We start from the raw sequence: 7,137 nt of genomic DNA on the forward strand, positions 1-7,137 counted from the left end.
ACTGTGACACTGTATTCTTTGTATGTCTTTTTGTTTATTGTCTGCCTTTCCTTTTCTGTTAGATTTTCCTCCTCTATCTTCCCCATGGCCATATGTTGCAGTGATTCTGGAGATCCTCTGTGTAGTACTGTTGGGAGCTGTGGGGTTCCAGGGTGTTAAACGTAAGTATTTTCAGGAAAGGCAAAGAAAAGATCCTGAGTTTCAGAAATTTCAGCAAAGAGGTCAGTGTTACTGACAAATTTCAGGTGACTTGAGTGATCTCAGATCAGCTCAATTTCCTTTTCTACCAATACCACTTTTATGAAAGTCTTCCCCAGGCAAATATCTTGCAGGTTTCAGGGTGGCTTGGATGTGGTCTAAAACCACTATCAAATGGCATGATCACGAGCAATACTTTAATAAAATCAATCTACAAAATGCATTTTCTGTTGAAGGAGACAACTGCAGCCTTTGCCCAGAAAACTGGATACAGCATGAGGAGGACTGTTACCATTTTTCTACTGAATGGAGAACTTGGTAAGAGAGTAAAGATTATTGCTCTTCTCAGGGCTCCAGACTTTTGAAGAAACACAGCAAGAAAAAACAGGTAGAATTCAACTGTGGGGACTTTTCAGACTATAAACAGCAAATTAGTCAGAGACCAGGAGAACAATATTTGATTTCATGTCTGTAGTGCTGCATGGAAGAACCTGGTTTGACTCCATTCTAACATCTCAATTTCCAGGTTGCGCAGGTCTGGGAATACTGCAATTACAGTTCAGCTGGTGCTTATAAAAGCAGGTCCTCACATATCTCTGTCTGCAATGACTGTCATCAAGTATAAAGAGGCACTGTTCCCCTCGCCTCCCCCTCACCCTGAGAGGCCCACTTACTCAGAAAGAGCAGGTGATAAAAGGATAGAATGAAAGGTCCAAATACTGATGTAAGATTAAGACAATTTTTTATTGTTCTCATACAGGATTTCATAAAGCCTCTAGCGTTTTCTTATCACTGGATAGGATTATTCCGTAATGGAATCAATGAATTCTGGGTTTGGGAGGATGGCACAGCTCTAACTCTTAACCTGTAAGTTTCTGGCATTAGGGGCATTAATAACAACTTCTGACTTTGTCATGTGACTTACATAGTCAACAGTACATGTATGTTTCATTTTCAGGTTTGCAGAACATCCAGATTTTAATAGCGGTGACTGTGCTGCTTTCAGAACTGGAGAAGCCCACTCCTATGATTGTGCACAATCAAAACTCTATATTTGTGAGCAGAGGGCTGCTTAGATGAAGCCTGCTATACCAGCTTAAGAAAGACTGGAGAAAGACACTGAGGCTTCTTCAGTGGCCCTCAGCGCCTCACTGAGGCATAACAATTCATGGAGCTCCTTGTAACTGGAGCTTTTATGCTGCCCTTTAACAAGGTGCTCCCCTCCTTGGCTGACCATGGACCTTTTTCTTCCTGACTCCTTTTGAAGTGATTAATGCAGCTAGCTGCTTGAAAAAAGAGCACATCTTGTTATGCAGGGAAGAGCAAGACCTACAATGGCAATTCCCTGCATGCATGCTCATGCAGAAACTGATAAAAAATCTTGTCCATAATAAATCATCTCCATTTTCTGACAGATTTTCCTCCCAGCTGAAAATTACTAGTTGTGTATATATATGGTTCCTGTTACTTAGAGACATTCATAGAAGTCGCCATTTTGTGGGCCAGTCTTACTAATCCTGATTAAACTTACCATATTTTTGTTGTTTAAAAAAGAATCCGAGTTTTCTATTATAGTGCTGTCATGAAGTGTACTATCTTGGACATGGCAGGGGGAGAAGCATATACAAGACAGTCTGAGCGCCAAAAAAACAAGAGGATGAAATTAGTTATCTTCCTCCAGTAAATTAAATCCAAGTAGCTGCAAAATTCCATAACTTCCTCTGGAGATAAACAGAGATAAGCTTGACATGAACTTTGAACTACTTTTTATTTTTATATTTAAGAAAAACTTCAGTGATTGGTTATGACAACTTAGGTCCACATAATCTCTTCTGTGCTAGAGAAGTGCAAAAAGATTCTAAGATGTACTACAAAATTGAGCTTTGTAAATTAATAAGTATACATAGCAGAATCTACAGTAAAGGTCCATGACATACACAAATATATAGCAATTTCTTCAATATCTTTGTGTCACTGTTCAGAGTGACTGGACCTGTGTACGTCCTCTATGGTTCAGCAAGGGCACACACTCTAAACTCCTGGCTCCTCGACCATCACCTCTCTTGGATGGAGATGTGCATCTTTCTCCCTCTTGACTGGAATATTTCTGGATTGCACAGTTCTGTGCATATACTGTGACCTCCTCATCAAAGTCAGCCTGCCTAAGCCAGCCTGCTTTACTTTTATCATCAAAGACAGTAGACAGTATAATTGCCCACAGTTAAGTTACCACACAGCTCTTCCTAAGCAAACACATTCTTAAGGTGAAAGCATTACAGAGAAAACTTTAAAAACAATAAAAGAACCTATATGCTTGCTAATAAGGTTACCAGCTATTACCCCCAACTCCAACAAGGGCTCTGGCCAGTGAACAGTTCTTTAAACACTACACAGAAGTTTCTCCTGTGGTCACAAAGTCATCACAATTTTTGCTCAGAACTAGCCCACCCAGTCTTATGGGGCCTCAGTAGGCCAATGTCCTTCCAGCCTTTCCCTAAGGATTGGGGCATCCCTTGAAGCAAATTCCCTGTCTGCTTTCTAGATCAAAAGAAGGCTTTAAGTCAGTTTGAAACGAGGCTATTTATTTGAAAGTCCTTTATTTGTTGCTTGGTGCCCGGAAATAGTTTGAATTAGTATTTGCTAGACTATCCGGGTGGTGGTATCTCTCTGGAGGTGCTACAGCCTGAGTTAATTTGTTTAATCATCTCCCACTGTTCTTAGTTCCCAGAAGCTGTGGTCCCACTCCTCTATGGAATTACATGTAATTGCTCACCCACAATGACAAACTTAGTTCAGTAATATTTGTCCAGGATATTGTTATATCTCTTACACTTTGCATTCAAAGGTGCATTTGAAAATGTCTGCTGAATCCTTATCTACCCACCGAAACATTCTTATTTTCCTAGACTAAGATGCAGTTTTTTGCCTATAGCAAATTACTGCAATCACATAAAACTCTTAATTGGAAGGTCCTGATATGTTCCATCTTCTGCAATGACTTTTTCAGGGCCTGATCCAAACCCCATTGAAATCAATGGGAGCCTTGAATCAGACCCTCAAACAGCACAATCATTAAAAATAGAGGTGGATGAAATTTTCAAGATTCACAACTTTCTTTTTTTCCCTGTCCTTACAAATTTCAATGAAAAAACAAGTTAGATTTTTTTGACATTCTCAAGAAAAATGTATCCTATTTTTCAACCAGCTCTATAGCTGATTGAAACATTTTGAAACTGAAAATGTTGATTTTTGTAAAAAAAATCATATTTTAATTAAAAATTTGAATTATTTTTGTGAACATTATTACCTATGTTATAATGATCTCTTATTTAACTTTGTCATTCAAATCAGTCCATTAATGTAGTTTGACTGTCGAGTCCAAGGTAAAATTTCAGGACTGGTAGTTAGAAAAAAGACATATTTTTACTAGTAGATAGAGCAATTTTGCTCTGAAATCACACAGACACAATAAATATGGGATTCCACAATGGCATTTGTGATATCATTTCTAAGAGTAAAACAGCATTGGAATTAAGTGTATTTATCATTTGCACCAGCAGCCTCTGTGTTTTTTTAACGTAGCCTGAAATGCCAAAATAGTACAAGAGACAGATAGTTTCTGGGGTGTTTCCAGCCCGACCAGAAGCAGAAAGCACTGGAAATCTAATGCTGAAAGCCTGCTTCCTCACAAGATTTGCAGACATGAGAAGTTCAACTTTTGTCTGCTTATCCAAACTAAGCCATCGATCCTTTTCTCATAAGATTTATATATCACTAACTATAAGCAGTAACATAAATATCAGCCAAAATAATCCATATATGTTTTAATGGATTCAGTCCTTTCCCAAGCTCATAATAAGGAGATACATTGTACTCAGAGCTGGTTGGGGAAACTTTCACAGAATCGTATTCTGATAGAATAGAGATGTAAACTAAACATATATCCCTAAATTTTTTTTAAGGAAAAAAAACCCCAGAAGACCAAAAACACGTCACCATGGCTAACTAGAGTAAAAGAAGCTGTTAGAGACAAAAAGGCATCCTTTAAAAACTAGAAATCAAATCCTACTGAGGAAAATGGAAAGGAACATTAACTCTGGCAAGCCAAGTATAAATGTGTAATTCAGCAGGCCAAAAAAAAATACTAATCTAGAAGCCTAACTTCAGTACCAGGCAAATTGGTTCAAACTGTAGTAAAGAACAGAATTATCAGACACATAGATAAACAAGATTTTTTGGGGAAGAGTCAACACGGCCTTTGTAGTAAGGGGAAGTTATGCCTCACTCATCTATTAGAATTCTTTGAGGGGGTCAACAAACATGTGAACAAGGGTGATCCAGTGAATACAATGTACTTGGACTTTCAGAAAGCCGTTCATAAGGTCCCTCACCAAAGGCTCTTAAGTAAAGTAAGGAGTCATGGGATAAAAGGGAAGGTCCTGTCATAGATCAGTAACTGGCTAAAAGATAGAAAACAAAGGGTAGGAATAAATGGTCAGTTTTCACAGTGGAGAGAGATGAACAGCAGGATTTGTACTGTGACCGGTGCTGTTCATCATATTCATAAATGATCTGGTAAAGGGGGTAATAGTGAGGTGGCAAAGTTTGCAAATGATACAAAATTACTCAAGATAGTTAAGTCCAGATGACTTAGAAGAGTTACAAAGGGATCGCATAACACTGAGTCACTGGGCAACAAAATGACAGAGGAAATTCAAGGTTGATAAATGCAAAGTAATGCACATTGGAAAGCATAATCCCAACTATTCATGCAAAATGATGGGGTCTAAATTAGCTGTTACCGCTCCAAAGAAAGATCTTAGAGTCACCATGGATAGTTCTCTGAAAAAAGTCTGCTCAGTGTTCAACAGCAGCCAAAAAAAGCTAACGGGACATTGGGAAAGGAATAGATAATAAAAAGAACCTATCATAACGCCACTATGTAAATCCATGGTACGCCACTCCTGATATGGTGTATCAACCCCACACTGGTGAGGTGAGTGTTAAGGAGCTGCTCTGGATGCAGGAAGGCAGGAGTGATCGCAAACCCAGCCAAACATCACCTGGGATAAAGAGAGGTAATGTGCCTTAGGTACAGTGTGGGACAGGGACAGTTACATTCCCTGGTTAACAAGGTTCAAGCCTTGAGCAATTGCCCAGTCCCCCCAACAAGAAACAAGTACAGCAGTTTCCTAGGCTGGTGGTCTATTTTTGACTTTTTGTGCCATTTTTTGCCGCAATAACTGCCCCCCTCTCAGACCTTGTAAAAAAGTACCAGGCTGAGGAAAATGCAATGGTTGGGAGACTATGAAAGAGCTTTTCAGGTCTTGAAGGACTGACTAAATCAGGGGCCCATTCTCTTCCTTCCTGTAGCCTTTTATTCTATTTAATGTGAATCATACTTCAGTGGGATCAGCTCTGGCGGCTACAGTCTCAAGTTCAACAGAGTTATCTCTGTTCGTTCTCAATCTGGAGTTTATAAGGACACATGAAACCATAGGCAAATAACACACACAATTACAAGAGCATCTATCTTTTAGTAGTGTTATTAAAATTACCTACAAAACTATAAATGTAATAGCATATATTATTCCTAAAGATAAGTATAATGTACCAGTTATACCTAGAGACATACTCACATCCTCCTAGATGGTGTTAGAGTCTGCTGGCCCTCTTATGGATTAATCATCAATACAGGAGTGGTTCCTGCTGGAGTTTCCCATAGGAAGCTCAATTTTCCTGCTCTAGGCACCCTTTCTTATACCGTGAGTTTGTCTATACCTACATTCTGTGCATGTACATGAAAGTATCAATCCTCCCTTTCTTTCCTTTGGTCTGTGTCCCATGGAAACGCAAGGGATCCTGAATTCTATAGGTTGGGTAGATTCTTGTTAACATTGACGTACCACCTTTATCTTGCAGTTAAGGCATATTAGAGACAATATTTGTTGCTACAGCATTTTATAATTTAAATTTAATCTTTCCAGTTATACTTTGCAATATTACCGATTGGTACCTCTTTCCCATAGTCTCTCAGGTTATTTCTCAGTCATTGACTTGCACCATTATTTCTTGTCTCCGAGGCCTAAAACAGTTAAGCTAAAGTCTTGCAGGCTCAGCCCACGGATTCTTGCATTTCAGCTTGTCTTACTTATGACTACTACATAGTTCCTCAAAATACTGATCAACCTTATACTTTGATAATCCTACAAATCAACTCTGATTAATGTACAGTGAATATATGTAATATAACATATAGATTAATCATAAATTCACATGACAGTAGATACTAAACTAAAATCATTGGCTACAATCCCAATTTTGCAAGGCAGTTCATCCTCCTGATGGATACCTCCAAGGTGGGCCTTGGGGGTTGTAGTGTCCTAGGCTGTGGTTGGAAAGGAACATCCAATGCTCTACTTTAGCAGGAAGCTGTTCTGCTGTTAAAACAAATACTCTACCATTGAGAATGAGGCACTGGCTGTGAAGTGGGCAGTTGAAGCCTTGCATTACTATCTGAAACCTCTTTCAGTTTATCATGGACCACACACACCCCTTCTCTGGTTCAATTCAATAAAACACACCAATGCCTGGATCATGTGATGGTACCTCTCCCTGTAACCGTATGACTTTCAGGTACTTCACCAGCCAGGCTAGGAGCATGTCAATGCCAATTTCTTCTCACAAGCAGGAGGGAGAGACTAGAGGATGGACCACTACCAGATCCAAGCCTGAGCAGGAGGGTGTGTGATGGGATGTGTCAATCCCACACTGGTGAGGTGATGGTTAAGTAGCTGCTGCGGATGCAGGAAGCCCTTTGCTTCTGCTCTCAGTGATGGGAGCATTCAAAAGGTTCAGTTCAGACAGGGCTGGCCAAGCAGGAGAGCAGTTGGGTGCAGCAGCCTTTTGTCAAAGGGATGTACAAGACAGAAAATGAAG

The sequence above is a fragment of the Gopherus flavomarginatus genome, chromosome 1 (genome assembly GCF_025201925.1).
Source record: "Gopherus flavomarginatus isolate rGopFla2 chromosome 1, rGopFla2.mat.asm, whole genome shotgun sequence".
Taxonomy (NCBI): Eukaryota; Metazoa; Chordata; order Testudines; family Testudinidae; genus Gopherus; species Gopherus flavomarginatus.